The sequence below is a fragment of the Sus scrofa genome, chromosome 6 (genome assembly GCF_054392235.1).
Source record: "Sus scrofa isolate SSC_HxYL_T2T_F1_AM1 chromosome 6, Sscrofa_HxYL_maternal_Yorkshire_Landrace_v2.0, whole genome shotgun sequence".
NCBI lineage: Eukaryota > Metazoa > Chordata > Mammalia > Artiodactyla > Suidae > Sus > Sus scrofa.
In genome coordinates, this window is record NC_139388.1 from 165,881,063 (window position 1) to 165,898,931 (window position 17,869).

Genomic DNA, 17,869 nt, shown 5'->3' on the forward strand with positions numbered 1-17,869 from the left:
GATATACTTTAAAAAATTCTAGTCATAAGCAGGTAGTGAATGTTGGAGATGGACTCTCAGGCACACTGAGGGCCAAAATATATCTAAACAAACATATTCTCCACTGAGTGGCACTTATAAGAATGTCATATAAGCTCTTGAGAAGAGATGAGAACCCCCTAATAAACTTATTTTGTTCACCTAGGAAGAAGACATTGTACTAGATATTGGTCAACATCTTCTGGGTATCTTTAGAAAAGATTAAATAATATATTTGGTTGCTCTGCTTATGTTTCGGGACGTCTACTTATTAAATTAAATATTAGTTGACGTAAGGTGTGATGAAAGGCTTGACTTATACCAACCAGTAAACCAGTGTACCAGTATACCAATACTGTCGTCCAGGCTTATACTCTTTTTTTAATTTTAATAATTTTATATAATTTTTAAAGGTTACTTTCCACTTACAGTTATTACGAAATATTGGCTCTATTGGGTCTAAACTATTTTACACCCAATAGTTTGTACCTACCACCCCTCCCCCCTCATATTGCCCTTCCCATCCTCCCTGTTGGTAACTACTGCTTTGTTCTCTATATCTGTGAGTAGGCTTAAATTCTTAAATACAGAAATAGTTGCACATTGTATCTGAAAACACCTAAATGAGAGTCCTTTCTTCTGTCAAAGAGCCAGAGATGAAGCTATGTGTGCGTGTGTTTCAAATTGCAAAATTAAGTTCACTGTGCTATGCACTTTTTCATTTATCATCTTTTTAATGTTGTTAACAAAGATAATCATTCCCATTTCTCATATGAGAACATTGAGATCTTATGACATCAAGTGACTAACCTGGGCAATGATGTTATTAATGATTACTGTTTGATATTTAATAATAGCAAAATCAGAGTCCTGGGCCTGGTTATCTGCATCCAAGTGCCTGGCATATAGTAAGAACTTAATAAATGTTTATTGAATGATGAAGTTATAGACTCTGAGTAACTATATGGTTAGTATAACTTATTCAGCAGCTAGCTCTAAATTATAATGTAATTATAGGGAAGAAGGTCAAGGGAAATCTACACATTTCAGATTACTTTTTTCCCCTCACCAGTCGTGTGGTTTAGAAGCAATGTACTTAATGTCCTCTCTTCTCTCTTCTGCCCTCCACCAGAGGGTGCTCATAAGCAATTAAATGACATAAAGCAGTAAAGACAGGAACTGAAAAACCAGTACCATTTTAATTCACAGTATGGATTATTGGCCTTTGTGCAGAATAGTTGACTTTAAAACGGAACTCTTGATTCAGTTGAAATAGCCTCTTTGGTTTAAAGTTGCCTTGAAAATAACAACTTGTCTGCCTTCCTATGCTATTATCTTTATACAGGTAAACCTGACCGTTCTTGCTGAATAGGAAGACCATGCCACGAGGCAGCCTCAGGCTGGTCTAACAGGGCTATATTGCTTGCCTAGCTTAATGCTTTTCTGTAGTATTCTACTACTCTGGGATATTTCAGAACCTCTTCTAATGTACAAGATTCAAGGATACTGTTATTACCTACATACTTAGCTTCTAAAAACACATCAGCTAATTCTGTTACAGTAGGCAACTTTTTATCTCCCTGTCCTGTAATTTGCTTTCAGGGGCTGGGATGCAATAGATTTAAAAAAAAAAACAAAAAAAACTTTTTTATTGAGTACACTTTTGTTGTCAGAGAAAACTCAAGATAATATTGGACTAGGGGAGGAAAGCATGAAGGTAGGCAGTTATAATGTGGAAAAGTAGCGTCAGGTGATTCTCCTTGTTTTCAGAAATCCCAGCAGATTAAAAGAAACATACAAAAAGCAAGTCAAAAGCATTTAATTAGTTTCATATACATCCTAAAATATTTGTAGAAATTTGAGGTAATTGAATCAAGAATTATCAGGGAGTTACCATTGTGGCTCAGCGGAAACAAACCCGACTGGTATCCATGAGGGCATGGGTTTGCTCCCTGGCCTGGCTCAGTGGGTTAAAGATCTGGCATTGCCAGGAGCTGTGGTGTGGGTCAGAAATGCGCCTTGGATCCCGCATTGCTGTGGCTCTGGCATAGGCTGGACTCCTGTATTTCGGATTGGACCTCTAGCCTGGGAACTTCCATGTGCCATAGGTGCAGCCCTAAAAATAAAAAAAAAAAAAAGTTTTTTTTAAATTGTTATTATAATTTTAGAACTAACTAACATCTGAAGGATGCAGTTAACATTATTTAGTAGAAAAACTTAGGAGTCTAGAGAACATGTTTATGCTGTCATTAAGCAGATATGTGATTTTGGGCAAATGATTTTACCTCTCTGTATCTCAGTTTCTCTCCCTGTTAAATGGGAGGATTAGACTAGATCTTGTGAAAAGAAACTACCTTTCATTTAGAGTCTGTTGGGGATGGTGGGACTCCTGATAGAAGAAATTTAAGAATAGGGTGCTGATAAATTTCTCTCTCGAGATTCTCAATACTAGCTTGGAGTGGAGCAGAGGATGCTTGACAGGGAGGGTATGGCAGCAGTGCCTAACTCAGTTAAGGCTTCAAGATCTGTGGTCTCCTGTTTGGGATGTCAGCAGCTGATGAATTCTTCCAACTCTATTATCTTTTATGAGTCTAAAATGAAGGGATCTGTAGCAAGCCATCCTTGTTTCTTCCAGCTCTGCTTGCTTGTGTGATAGCATTTGTGTTTTTGTACATAACAAAAGCCTCAGAGTTTGTTAATTTCATTAAACCTTACCAACTGCCAAACCAACTGAGGACCATAACAGCACAAGGCCAGACAAAGAACACAGTTTTTTTTAATAGCTATTTACACAGGAGTTTTATAGATAATTGATCTTGACCTATACATCTCTTATGATATTCCATTGGTTCCAAATTATTACTAGTCACTTCCTTTTTAACACTGTGTTTTTTTATGAGGTGACTAAACTGCTATTTAACCCTGCTATAAGAATGTGACAGTGGGCTAGTCCAGACAAGTGGAGGTGCAGTTGGTAACTAACATTCTTAATAAGCTTGCTTCAACCTGCCACAAATTAAAAGCTCTGTGACTTTTCTAGCACATAAGTGATTTTTAAAAAGAAAAAAAGCTTGGATTGTGAATAAATAAGCTTTTTTGATTTGCACTCTGGTTGGCAGTAAATGAAACTTCAGCCTCATGATTCAGTTTGGCTTAAAACTACCTTAATAATCTGTCTGGCTGAACAGTGAGCATCTGAAAAGTTTGAAGCAGTCATCTCTGGGGCTTCTTACTCATAAAAATGCTTTGTGTTGGTCAGAAATGTGATGTAATTAAAAATTCCATGGCCTTTGGAGTAAAATCTGCTTTGCCTCCAAGCAGGATCCATTAGTCTGTCTTACACTTTGAGTACTTGATTGCACTTAGTAGTTGCTTGATTTTTGATAAGTTATTCTACTTCTCTCTCTCTCTCTCTCTTTTTTTTTTTTTTTTTTTTTTTTGTCTTTTTGCCTTTTCTAGGGCCGCTTCTGCGGATTATGGAGGCTCCCAAGCTAGGGGTCTAATCGGAGCTGTAGCCACCGGCCTGCACCAGAGCCACAGCAGCATGGGATCCGAGCTGCGTCTGCAACCTGCACCACAGCTCACGGCAACAACGGATCCTCAACCCACTGAGCAAGGCCAGGGTTCAAACCCGAAACCTCATGATTCCTAGTCGGATTCGCTAACCACTGAGCCATGATGGGAACCCCAAGTTATTCTACTTCTCTAAGGCTGTTTTTTGATTTATAAAATCATGATTGTCTTTAATTTGTGATATTGTTATGTAGGGTACCTTTTTTTTTTTTTTTCTTTGTTTTTTTAGGGCTGTACCCATGGCATATGGAATTTCCCAGGCCAGGGATCGAATCAGAGCGGTAGCTGCTGGCCTATACCACAGCCACAGCTATACCGGATCCAGGCTGCATCTGTGACCTACGATGTAGCTTGCAGCAATGCCAAATCTTGTGTGAGACCGGGGCTTGAACCCACACCCTCCTAACACTAGTTGGGTTTTTAACCCACTTAGCCACAACAGAAGCTCCTGGGTAGACATATATTATGTTAAGTACTTAATATATAGTGGCTGGCAAATTGATAACATCTGGGAGCAGCTGTTTAATTAAGCTGAAGATGGTTATTATTATTTATCAGACCATAAGGCAACATATAGTAGAGCCTTAATAGTTATTTGATTAAATTCTTTTTAAAAGTCTCTGAGATTTTTTAAACTCAATCTGTTTTATTATAGTTTTTTTATTACTCGATGAATTTTATTACACTTATAGTTGTACAGCAATCATCACAACCCATTTTACAGTATTTCCATCCCCAACTCCCAGCCCATCCTTCACCCCCAACATGCCTCCTTTGGTAACCATAAGTTTTTAAAGTCTGTGAGTCAGTTTCTGTTCTGCAAAGAAGTTCATTATAACCTTTTTTAAGATTCTACATATATGTGATAGCATATGATGTTTGTGTCTCACTGTCTAACTAACTTCACTTATCATGATAATTTCTAGGTCCATCCATGTTGCTGCAAATGCCATTATTTCTTTCCTTTTAATGGCTGAGTAGTATTCCTTGGTATATAGGAACCACATCTTCTTTATCCACTCCTCTGTGGATGGACATTTAGGTTGCTTCCACATCTTGGCTACTGTATATAGTGCTGCAGTGAACAGTGGAGTACATGTATCTTTTTAAATCATGGTTTTCTCTGGATTGATGCCCAGGAGAGGGATTGCTGGATCAAATGGTAATTCTATTTTTTGTATTTTAAGGAATCTCCATGCTGTTTTCCATAGTGGTTGCACCAGTTTGACATTCCCACCAATAGCATAAGAGGATTCCCTTTTCTCCACACCCTCTCCAGCATTTATTGCTGGTAGATTTTTTGATGACTGCCATTCTGGCTGGTATAAGGTGGTACCTCATGGTAGTTTTGATTTGCATTTCTCTAATAATTAGTGATGTTGAACATCATGTGTTTTTTGGCCATCTGTATGTCTTCTTTGGAGAACTGTCTGCTTAGATCTTCTGCCCATTTTTTGACTGGGTTGTTTGTTTTTTTGGTATTGAGCTGCAGAAGGTGTTTATAGATTTTGGAGATTAAGCCCTTGTCAGTAGCTCCATTTGCAAATATTTTCTTCCATTCTGTGGATTGTCTTTTTGTTTTGTTTAGGGTTCCCTTTGCAGTGCAAAAACTTTTAAGTTTATTTATTTTTTTTTTTATTGTCATTCCTCTGTGAGGTAGATCTGAGAAGATGTTGCTGTGGTTTATGTCAGAGAGTGTTCTGCCTAGGTTTTCCTCTAAGAGTTTTATAGCATCCCATCTTATATTTAGGTCTTTAATCCATTTTGAGTTTATTTTTGTGTGTGGTGTTAGGAAGTGTTCTAATTTCATTCTTTTACATGTGGCTATCCAGTTTTCCCAGCACCACTTATTGAAGAGACTGTTTTTTCTCCATTGTATATTTTTGCCTCCTTTGTCACAGATTAGTTAACTGTAGGTGAATGGGTTTAATTATTTTCTTCTAGTTCTGTGAAAAATGCCATTGGTATAGTTTAATAAGAATTGCATTGAATGTGTAGATGCCTTGGGTAGTATAGTCATTTTGCAATTTTTTTTTCCTCTTTTTAGTGCTGTACCCGCAGCACATAGAAGTTCCCAGGCTAGGGGTCTAATCCAAGCTATAGCTGCTGGCCTACACCACAGCCATAGCAATGCTGGATTTGAGCCACGACTGTAAGCTCATGTCAATGCCAGATCCTTAACCCACTGTGCAAGGCCAGGGATAGAACCCACATCCTCATGAATACTAGTTGGATTCATTTCTGCTGAGCCACAATGGGAACTCTCATTTTGACAGTATCGATTCTTCCAGTCCAGAAGTATGGTATATCTTTGCATCCATTTGTGTCGTCTTTGGTTTCTTTCACCAGCATCTTACAGTTTTCAGAGTACAGGTCTTTTGTCTTTTTAGGTAATGTTATTCCTGGGTATTTTATTCTTTTGATATGATGGTAAATGGGATTGTTTCCCTAACTTCTCTTTCTCATCTTACATTGTTAGCATATAGCAATGTAGTTGATTTCTGTGTATTCATTTTGTATCCTGCAACTTTGCCAAATTCATTGATGAGCTCTAACATTTTTCTGGTAGTGTCTTTGGGATTTTCTAGGTATAGTATCATGTCATCTGCAAACAGTGGTAATTTTACTTCTTCCTTTCCAATTTGGTTTCCTTTTATTTCTTTTTCTTCTCTGATTGCTATGGCTAAGACTTCCAAAACTATGTTGAATACTACTGGCAAGAGCAGACATCCTTGTCTTGTTCCTGATCTTAGCAGAAATTCTTTCAGCTTTTCACCATTGAGAATGATGTTAGCTGTGGGTTTGTCATTTATGGCCTTTATTATGTTGAAATAGGTTCCCTCTATGCCCACTTTCTGGAGGGTTTTTATCAGAAATGAGTGTTGGATTTTGTCAAAAGCCTTTTCTGCATCTACTGAGAGGATCATATGGTTTTTATTCTTCAGTTTGTTCATGTGGTGTATCATACTGTTTGACTTGTGGATATTGAAAAATCCTTGCATCCCTGGGATAAATCCCACTTGATCATGATGTACAATCCTTTTAATGTATTGTTGTACAATCCTTTTAATGTACAATACTTTTAATGTATTGATGTACAGTCCTTTTAACATATTGTTATAGCATCTGCAACCTACACCACAGCTCACGGCATCACCGGATCCTTAACCCACTGAGCAAGGCCAGAGATCGAACCCGCAACTTCATGGTTCCTAGTCGGATTCGTTAACTACTGAGCCACAACGGGAACTCCTAAAAAAACTTTAATTAATGTTCTTTTTAAAACACAAAGAAATTGTATTTTATAAACTGATTTTTAAACGATAACAGTAAGCTATAGTTTCAGAACTGTTAGGTTGTGTTACTAAGTGTATCACATGTAAGGTGAGGATCCTGCAGGTGACACAACTGAATTTTTCTAGTGAAAACTGGATTAAGATCATGGTCCATTTAGAATTGGAAGGGTTCTAAGAAGTCGTTCATGTGGGTTACTCCCATTTTCTGCATTAAGTCTCCTGATGACTGGCCCACCGTTCCATTATTTGGTTTCCTAAATTCTTGTTCTGTACTTTAGAAATATCTTAGTTTGTCGTTAACAGTGAGGAATAAAGACAGACTTACAAGTGTGTGTTTGGAAAAAGGCTAATACTTGACTACAAAAGCAAAAATACTTGGCGTTCCTGTTGTGGCGCAGTGGAAAATGAATCCACCTGCTATCCATGAGGATGCAGGTTCGACACCTGGCCTCACTCAGTGGGTCAAGGATCTGGCATTGCTGTGAGCTGTGGTGCTCATCGCAGATGCAGCTCGGATCCCACACTGATGTGGCTGTAGCTCTGTTTGGACTTCTAGCCTGGGAACTTCCATATGCCATGGGTATGGCCTCAAAAAAGCAAAAAATAAAATAAATAAAATAAATAAATAAATACTTTAAAGAAGTAACTCATATGTTTTTTTTAAAGCATTTTTAAAAATGACCTAATAAACACCCTGAGAGCCAAGCTTTAAATAATAATAATACTTGTCAGAGATAGCCAGTGACCAATTGTGATGGTTTTAGGGCTTGTCTTTTTGCAATTGCTTTGATATTTCTTTTTAATATGTTTATAAGGAATATATATATAAGAGGGGAAACATTAAGAAGATTCTAAAACTCCACAGAAGAATGTGCTTTGAGGGCTTCTCAATTGTTTCAAATAATTGCCATTGTTATTTATGGAAATTGTTTTCATCTGTACGCATTGAATAGTCCAAGAGATCACAACAACCTTTTGGTCTCAGGATCCTTTTGCACTCTTAGAGTGTCATCAGAGACTTCAAAGAGCTTTTATTTATATGAATTATGTCTGTTGATATTTGTCATATTCAAAATTAATATTGAGAAAATTAAATGTTGAAGATAATAATCCACTGCACGTTAATATAAATAGCATCTTTAAGTGAAAATTAGTTGTATTTTCCAAAAAATAAAATTAGTGAGAAGAGTGACATTTTGCACTTTCACATCTCCTCAACATCTGGCTTAATCCAGAAGACAACTGGACTCTCACATCTTCTGAATTAAACCTGTTCTGAGGGAATTCCCATCGTGGTGTAGTGGAAACGAATCCGACTAGGAACCATGAGCTTGCGGGTTCAATCCCAGCCTTGCTCAGTGGGTTAAGGATTTGGCGTTGCCTTGAGCTGTGGTGTAGGTCACAGATGGGGCTTGGATCTGGCATTGCTGTGGCTGTGATGTAGGCCAAGTGCTATAGCTCTGATTAGACCCCAAGCCTGGGAACCTCCATATGCAGGGATGCAGTCCTAAAAAGCAAAACAAAACAAAACAAAACCAAAAACCTATTCTGATATGTTGTTTTCAGTGAAGTGTATGAAGAAAATCTGGCCTCACACAGATCTGTAGTTTTAAAATGGAAGAGCATTTTAATAGTCTTTTCAGATAATTGTGGATATTCTTCTTTGATATTAAGTCAGAAGTCAGCAAGTGATAGTTTTATAAATGTTAGTTTCAATGTGGATTCTGGAGCTGCATCACTGTATTTTTTTTTTTTTTTGTACTTTGTTGCAGCAAGATCCATTGATCTATCTATCTTGCACTTTGAGTAGAACCTTTACTCATGCATCAGTTTTGCTGTTTGGAGAGTATTGGTCCTCTGAGTTGTGCATAGTTTCTAATGTTGAAGGATTTCATTATATGATATCAAAAAAAAATCACTCTGATGATATCACCACTGACCTCATTCGAAAAGTGTTGAAGCATTGGGGAGCTGTTGAGCCCATGGTGGCTGATAGTTTTCCAAAATTTTAATTTTAAATCTTGAAAACTCACTTTTTGTCATTGACAGTTAGTACTGTCATACTTGTGCCTTGAAATAAAAGGTTTGCTTCATTCATTTTGGAGGAAAATCCTGTTAAATACCTAAAATCTGGGAATAATCATAGTTCATCTCCTATTCATTTAAGTAATAATACAATTTTTCAATAATTCCTTGAAAAAAGTGGCTGATTCAGAGCACTTCTCAAATAACTGCACACGTGTTTTTCCCTTAACACAGTCATAATTCTCTGCTATGCAGTGTGAGTGTTTTATGCAAACTTACCAATTGTTATTTAGAATATTAAAAACCATGTACTTAAGAGTCAAGTTTAATTAAGAGTAATAATTTTTACCCATTCATCAGGGACATTCTTTAATGAAATTAGCATTTTTACAGCAAGTACATGGCACTGAAGACTTTAACACAATTTGTTGTCACTACTTTGATTCATGCTAAGGTACCAACAGTTTTGCCTACTGATGGTGAAAAAGCACAGTGAAAAAGTCAAATATTATCTAAGTATTAGTATTAAAATTATTTTAACTTTGTGGACCCCCTAAGGGATTCTCAGGAATCTTGTGTCTATAGACCATACTTTGAGAGTCATTGACAGTTACTGTCTTCCTAAGAAAATACTCAATATTTTCTATAAGAAGAAAAGAAAAAACCTTCAAGTAGATTTTAAGACTATTCTCTAACTGGTGGAATGTGTACTATGTGGCAAATGTATTCTTTAAGCCATCCTCATAGAAAGTCTGTGAGGAGAGGTAATATTATTGATTTTTTTATAGAAGAAACTAAGGCTTAAGATTTAAAATATTGATTGGCGTAAATAGTAGAACGGCGAATAGCAGAAGTGAATTTGAGCTTTGTCTTTACAAGTCCTTGCTGGAGTTTCTGCTGTGATGCAGTGGGTTAGTGATCCAACTTGTCTCTATGGAGGTGCAGGTTTGATCCCAGGGCCTGGTGCAGTGGGTTAAGGAGCCAGCACTGCTGAGATTACAGCTCTAGCTTGGATTTGATCCCTTGCTGGAGAACTTCCATATGCAACGGGTGGGGGCATGGGGGAGGGGAAGGCAGGGGCGATGGCAAAAAAAAAAAAATTAATTATTTAAAAAATAAAAGATCTTGGAGTTCCTGTCGTGGCACAGTGGTTAACAAATCCGACTAGGAACCATCAGGTTGCAGGTTCGATCCCTGGCCTCACTCAATGGGTTAAAGATCCGGCGTTGCTGTGAGCTGTGGTGTAGGTTGCAGACGCCGCTGGGATCCTGTGTTGCTGTGGCTCTGGCATAGGCCGGTGGCTACAGCTCCGATTCCACCCCTAGCCTAGGAACCTCCACATGCCGCAGCAGTGGCCCAAGAAATGGCAAAAAGAAAAAATAAAAAAATTTAAAAAATAAAAGACCTTGCTTTCAAGAGAATGAGAAGATAAGCTACAAACTGGGAGAAAATATCTACAAAAGGTACATTGATAAGAGACTATTATCCAAAATATACAAAGGACTTTTAAAACTCAACAAGAAAACAACGCAATTAAAAAATGGCCCCTGTCCTTAAGAGACATCTCACCAGAGAAGATATATAGATGGCAAATAAGCATGTGGAAAGATGTTCTACCATATATGTCATCAGGAAAATGCAAATTAAACCAACAGTGAGATACTACTACACACCTACTTGAATGGTTAAAATCCAGAACACTAACAATACCAAATGCTGGTGAGAATATGGAGCAGCAGGAACTCTGATTCACTGCAAAATGGAAGACAATTTGGCAGTTCCTACAAAAATAATAAGCATACTCTTACCATATGAACTACCAATTTGCTTCTTAGTTATTTACCTAAGGAAGTTGAAAACTTATGTCCATGTAAAACTCTAAACATAGACGTTTATGGAAGCTTTATTCATAATTGCTGTAACCTGGGAACGACCAAAATAGCCTTCAGTAAGTGAATGCATAAATTACAGTGTGGTACATCCAGACAATAGGATATTATTCCCCATTAAAAACAAATGAGCTCTCAAGGCATGAAAAGACATAAATTAACTTTAAATGCGTATTACTAATTTTAAAAGTCCATGCTACATCCAACTGTCTCCTGTTAAGTAGAAAGGATTCCTTAGCAATCCGTAAGGATTTTTAAGTGCCTGCATTTTCCTCAGATCACTTTTTTTTTTTTTTTTTTTTTTTTTTTTGGCTACATCCATAGCATAGGGAAGTTACAGGGCCAGATAACAAATCTGAGCCATAGCTGCGACCTATACCAGAACTGTGGTAGCACAAGCCTAAGATCAGACCTGTACCACCACAGAGACACCAGATCCTTAACCCACTGTACCACAGCAGGAACTCCCCTCAGATCATTTTTTAACACAGCAGATTTACTGATTTTGGTCATTTTTTTCTTCAAGTCTAATTTAAAAATAGGTTTCTCATCCTTATGTTACTGAGTCCAAGCTTATGCTGCTCACTGCCTGGCAGTTCGGTAAATGGAGAGATGAGTTGTTAAGGCAAGGAATAGCAACTTTGTTTGGAAAGCCAGCCCTCTGAAAAGATGGTAGGCTAATGGCCCAAAGAACTATCCTACTATCTTCAGGCTTCTTTTATACTGGAAGAGAAAGGAGTGTAGTTGGTTGTTGCAAACTCCTTGGTGACTGAATCATTTGGTTTTGCACCTGTACATGCAGATAGATCCAGTTACAATGTTTCTATAAACCTCCAACAAGACAAACATTCCTCTCTGTTCTGCAAGTTTTTATCTCTATATGAATGGCAAAGTAGTATACCTTTAAAGGTCAAAGCCTTGAGAATGGGCTATCCTATACAGTTCTGGACACTTTAGCAACATGCCTAACTTGTAACAAAAGCAATAGAATATAAAGATTAAAGTAAAAGAGGAGTTCCCATTTTGGCTCAGCGAAAATGAACCCAACCAGTATACATAAGGATACAGGTTTGATCACTGCCCTCGCTCAGTGGTTTAAGAATCTGGTATGGCAGTGATGTGGTGTAGGTTGCAGATGCAGCTCGGATCCCACATTGCTGTGGCTCTAGCTCTGATTCAGCCCCTGGCCAGGAACTTCCATAGGCCATGGGTGTGGGCCTAAAAAGACCCCCTCCTCCCCCCCAAAAAATATATATATTAAAGTAAAAGAAGCAGATCCAATATAGGACCATATATTTGTTCTTCCCTATTGCACTTTAAGTCATCAGCTGACAAGAAGAATCAGCCTAAGTTCTTGCCTATTATGGCTATTATGCTTTAAAATGTGGCCTTATTTTTAAAGTATACTGTAAAATCCCTTATTTTTATAAAAAGGAGGGTTTGTTAAACAGTTTAAATATATGCTTTTGTGTTAATGTGGGAGAATATAGACTTGTCAAATTCATTAAAATAATGCTAATAATTTATAAAGTCATGTTAACTTAGAAATACTGCTTTTGTCCACCCTGAAATATTATCTTCATTTTTTATATATAAATATCATAACTACTATTAGAGTCATGTTTTCCATAGTCCTTCACTCTTAAGTTTTTTGAGAATCAGCATCATTTTGAATCAGTGTTTTCATGCTGGGTCATTTTGTCCCAAGCCACAAATACTCATTCACAGAATAACAAAAAAAGTGTTTATTGAGTATTTGCGTGGGTTAGGCTTTGTTCTTAATGCTTTACACGTTAGCTCAGCCTTATCCGTACCCTTTGAGAAAGGTACTAGTCTACTACTATCTCTCTTTTCTATCATTAGGACAGCTGCATTTGTTTGTTTTCATCTGCCTTATGGGTATATTTTCATCATCTTTCCAAGATATTTTTCAAAATATCTTTTAAAGGCTTATTTACAAGGATTTTCAACACTTTCAATTATGAGATCATACCTCTAAGCATAATCATGAAACTGGTGTCGAATATTCTTGTCTCATTTATTATCCGGTTCTGACAGGTGAGCTCTGTAAGTACTTGAAGCATCATAGACAGGAGAGGGGACGGGTTATTTCAAGCTAATTTGTCTTTCCCAATCAGTCTATTATAGTTCAAAATAAAGTATTGAAGGAGTAACTTGTGCTATGAGAAACTAGAATTTCAGATAAAATCTAATCTTAATTGGTGTTTTAGGTATGTAAGTGTCTTATGGAGTTTCTCTGATTCTGTGTCATTCCTGCAATTTATATTTTTTTTAGGTTCCATAATACTCTTGTGTGATTTCCTTGTATATTAGAGACATTTATTTTAATCTCAGAGACATTTTTTTCTTTTTTCACTCAAGGGTTAACACTCTTCTTAGTGATAAGCTTAGGAGAAAAGTAAACAGGCCCAGCTCTTGCCCTCATAGACTTACAGGGCTAAGCTAGACTTACAGGTACAGGTTTGTTTGTCCTCTCCACTTTGCAGTTGCAGATATTATCTGTTTTCTTATTCATTACATAGTGTTTATTTCCAGCATAATTTCAGGCTTAAATTCTTGGTATTGGCTCAAATGAAGATCATCGTTCTTTATATAGAAAGACTTTATTGAGTATTTCTGTTCCTAGAAGTTACCAGTTCACAAATTTTTCTACCCCACTGATGCGTTTAAGTATGCAAGTTCAGGTAGGTGGCGGAAGAGTGTAAATCAGTGTTACTTTCTGGGGGAAAACTGTATATATACCATGAGACCCTTTCCTGTAACACTGGTATACTACTGCTGTTTGAAACATTGTTTTTATTATGCTTTACTGTTCTCTTTTGGATTTTCTTATCTTCAGATTTTTACCCTGAATAGTCTTTGATTCGTGATTATACTTTCTTCTGTTGATTCACAGAAGGATGCTTGTACTATATTAATGAGGAGGCTGAAAAAAAATTAATAATACTTTGTTATCACTAATTCATCTTAGATTTAGAGGAGACTTTTTCAGATGTGGTGTAGTACCATATGTTTGTCCAACTCTATCAGGTCAGGATTAAGCCACAGTAATTTCTTATACAAAAAAATTGGCAGATTATAATCTCAGGGTTAGAGATTCTGAGGTATTCCCCCTCTTCCAATCAGTAAACATTTATTATCATTTTAAACAAGGGACTGGGCTAGCTACTGGAAGCGATGGGAGGTGCAAAAGATCTAGTACCTAGCCTACACCCAAGAGATAAGAGGAAATAAAATAACTGTAACACAAATATTAAAAGAAAGGTGGAAATACGCTACTGTGAAAGCACAGAGGAAGGAGCTCTTTTAGCTGTTTCATTGCGTTGCCCCCAACTTCAGCACTCCTTTTAGGATTCAAAATATAGTGAATTGAATAACAAACTTGAAGGACTGACACTAGACTTCAAGACTTACTGTGAATCTACAGTAATGAAAAACATTGTCGTATTGGTATCAACAACAAAAAGAAGACAAATAGATCAACAGTTTAGAGAGCTCATAAACAGAACCCTGTAAATAGAGTCAGCTGGTTTTTGACAAAGGAAAAAAAGCGAAAACATAGATGAACTCAAAATGCATACAGCCTCCCATATCCATGGATTTCAGTCTGTAGCTTTTTGAATCCATAGAGGTTGAGCCCACAGATACAGAGGGCTGGCCGTGTTATGCCATTTTATATAAGGGACTTGAGCAAATGCAGACTTTGGTATCTATCCTAAGATCAGGGCCTGGAACTAACTGCTTCTTGAGTAGGAAGGGATGACTATATTGCTAATTGATAGAGACCAATTTGAAAGGCTACACATTAAATGATTCTAACTATTTGACGTTCTGCAAAAAGCAAAACTGTGGCGACATAGTGGTGAGGAGTCAGGGGAAGATGAATAGAGCGAGCACAGAGGGGTTTTAGGGCAGTGAAAATACTCTGTATGTTATTATAGTAATGGATAAATGCCATTACACCTCTACCCAAACACATAAAATGTACATCACCAAGAATGAACATTAATGTAAACCATAGACTTGGGTAATTTTGACATGTCACTGTAGGTTCATCCCTCTTAAAAGAACCACACCATTCTGGTGAGTGATGGTGATAATGGGAAAGACTGCATGTGGGAGGGGGCAAGGGGTTTCAGAGAAATCTCTTTATTTCCCTCTCAATTTTAAGTTACTTAAAATTACTCTTTAAAAAAGTCTTAGTACATATATAACAAAATCCTGTGCTCTTCAACAAAGTAACCCATTTCAGCTAGTGAGATGAAGTCTACTTTTTCCCCAGCCTCTCCCAGTCCCTGAGTATCTGGAAGATCATACCCAGATGTGCAACAAGTGTGTAAAATTAAATAATAAAATAGAGGAATTTTGATTTTACCTTATATTGGATTTTTTTAACCCATTTTGAATCTCTGCATCTGCCATGATGGAAAGTCAAAGAATTAAAATCTAACAAAGCCAGAAAAAAAAAAAATCTGGATAAAGCCTTGAATAGATTTTGAATTGAGCCACAGTCCCCTTCATTATATTAGGTTAAAGCAATCTTGTAATTGAAAGATTACCATTATGTAGAGGTTAATTAACTAATATGATACATGTAAATCTAGATATAAATCTTCAACTATAAAATCAAACAATGTTCAGCCCTAATCTTTTTCTTTTTCCAATTTCTTACAAAGTAAATACTACAATGATAATATCGATCATTTATAATTATCTAACCATTTGGTTTCAGATACCTTATCTTAGAGGGTCTTCATACCAACTCTGTCAGGAAGATAGAACAGATTATAATACCTTTATTGGTAAACTAAGGACAGATCGTATAACACCATTTTCTAAGGAAGAAAACTGAAGTACAGAAATTCTAATTGATTATGCCCATTGTCATTGGGCAATTTGAGTGCTGTAGCCAGCCTGGAATCTCAGCCTTAAATAGGTTCCCTGAAAGTGGACACTATGCCTTATCTATAATTAGTCTTGGGCACATGGTAACTCAGAAATTCCTGACCCTTTAATTTCCTCAGTGCAGAGTGAATCAGCTCTAGATGAAGGAGAAAGTGCTGGCCACTCTCCTCTTATCTTCAGGAATTATTAGTAGCTCTGGGGAAGCTCAATGTTGATAACTGTGGAGACAAGCCCCATTACAGAGCCAGCCCATTTTTAGTACCACGTACTTTTTTTTAAATTTTAATTTTATTCGGGTATCGTTGTTAGCACAAGTCCATGTGCCTGATGCGCAGTAAGGTCAAACAAACCAAAATGTTGGGGTTTGGAGCAGAGAAAGGTTTATTGCAGGAGATGGGTGGCTCTTGTCCCCAAAATATCCCAAACTCGCTGAACCCAAAATTGTAAAGCCTTTTAAAAGCCAGATGAGAGAGGAGGGGGTTCCCGAGCTCAAGCTTAATTCTCCAACTGGTTGTTAGTGAAGTCCCAGGGGAGTATCACAAGGGTTCACATTATCAGTCCTTAGGACCCAGTAGGTCTGGGGGCTATGTGCTCATGATCATCAGGTATTTAATTTCTTCCATTTGGTGATGATTTTAGCATCTGCAAAGTAACTCAGGAAATGTACATCAGTTACTATTTATTATCTAGGTACTTCAGAGAGGAGCCTCCCCTTGGAAGGCCCATGGGGTCCTGCTTAGTTACTTAGTTGACTTATAGGGTTGTGTCAATTTTAGGTGTACAGTTTTAGGTGTACAGCAAAGTGAATCAGTTATGCATGTACATATATCCATTCCTTTCCATATTCTTTTCCCATTTGGGTCACTACAGAGTATTGAGTAGATTTCCCTGTGTGTAGTACTGTGCATGAGTGCTTTCTTCCAGGTCCTCCTCAAACATGCCCTCTTTTAACTTACACATGATTGGGCTGTATGCAGAGACAGATAGTTGAAGTTAATCGGCCATTTCTCTTCCCCAAGTCCTAATTCTAATGATCATTGGAATGATAATAGCTCTTCTGCCTATTTAAGTATAGTTTCAAAGCCAGCTTTTACTTACCTTATTGCATTTAACCCTTTTGAAAGTCCATTGAGGCAGTTAGGGCAGAGATTTCTCACCTCAATTAATAAAAGAGGAAACTCTAGCTTGAATAGAGAAATGACTTTTCCAAGATCGGGAGGCTAGGCAGTACTTAAATTGAGATTTTTCTGGCTCCTTCAGGTCTCTTTCCATTACACTACACTGCTTTTGATTGTCAGTGACATTTACCATCATTACTATTTCATTACCAGAGGATTTCAGGGTGGGGGAAGAGAACTTTTTCAAATGGAAAATATTGTGAAGGCATCAGGGCTTGAAATTTAGCCTGTGTTTCTTAACCAACTTCACTATGCCTTTATTTATACTGAAATGAAATAAATTTAGCTAATTGTGACATTGTATTGATGGATATGATTGAATAGAAATCAATCAATCAATACAGAATCAATACTTGAACATTTATGTATTTACTTATTCAAGCAGGTCTTCTAGCATTTGTACCTTACAGTGCCAAAATATCTAGATCCAAAAGCAAGCAAACAAAAACTTCTAATCAGGTGAAGGGAGAAATAACAATAATCAAACACATACAATTTTTATCAGTGTAATCTATATGACATACACACCTCACCTGCATATTTATTGAAATACACCTGCATATTTATGTGATGTTTGCATTTTCCATTCCAGTATTCATCTTTAGATAATTAACCTAATTATAACACATTTGAATTGTAGTTATGACTAAGCAACTATTGTAACTAGGTCCCTGTGAATTTACAGATACTTCTGTTTCCTCATATCAGTTTAATTCACACCTCCCCAAAGTTACAATGGATGTTTTCAGTGTGCGAGCGGATATTCTGTTTTGTTTCCAATAATAATAAAGGAAGTTTCACTTTATATTATCATTACATTAAATGTGTGTCATTTTACTAACACCAATGAGAAATACTGTCTCTGATTTGTTTGTTTTGGCTGCACCATGGGGCATGTGGAAGTTCCTGGGCCAGGGGTTGAACCTATGCCACAGTTGCAACGTGTGCCACAGCTGTGGCAGCA

General features: G+C 37.1%; 1 protein-coding gene across 4 annotated transcripts in view; it reads left to right on the forward strand.

Annotated features, from left to right (window-relative positions):
• The window catches only part of FAF1 (Fas associated factor 1), a 438,758-nt gene that overhangs the window by 277,014 nt on the left and 143,875 nt on the right, over positions 1-17,869 (forward strand). The gene's annotated exons all lie outside the window — the stretch shown is intronic.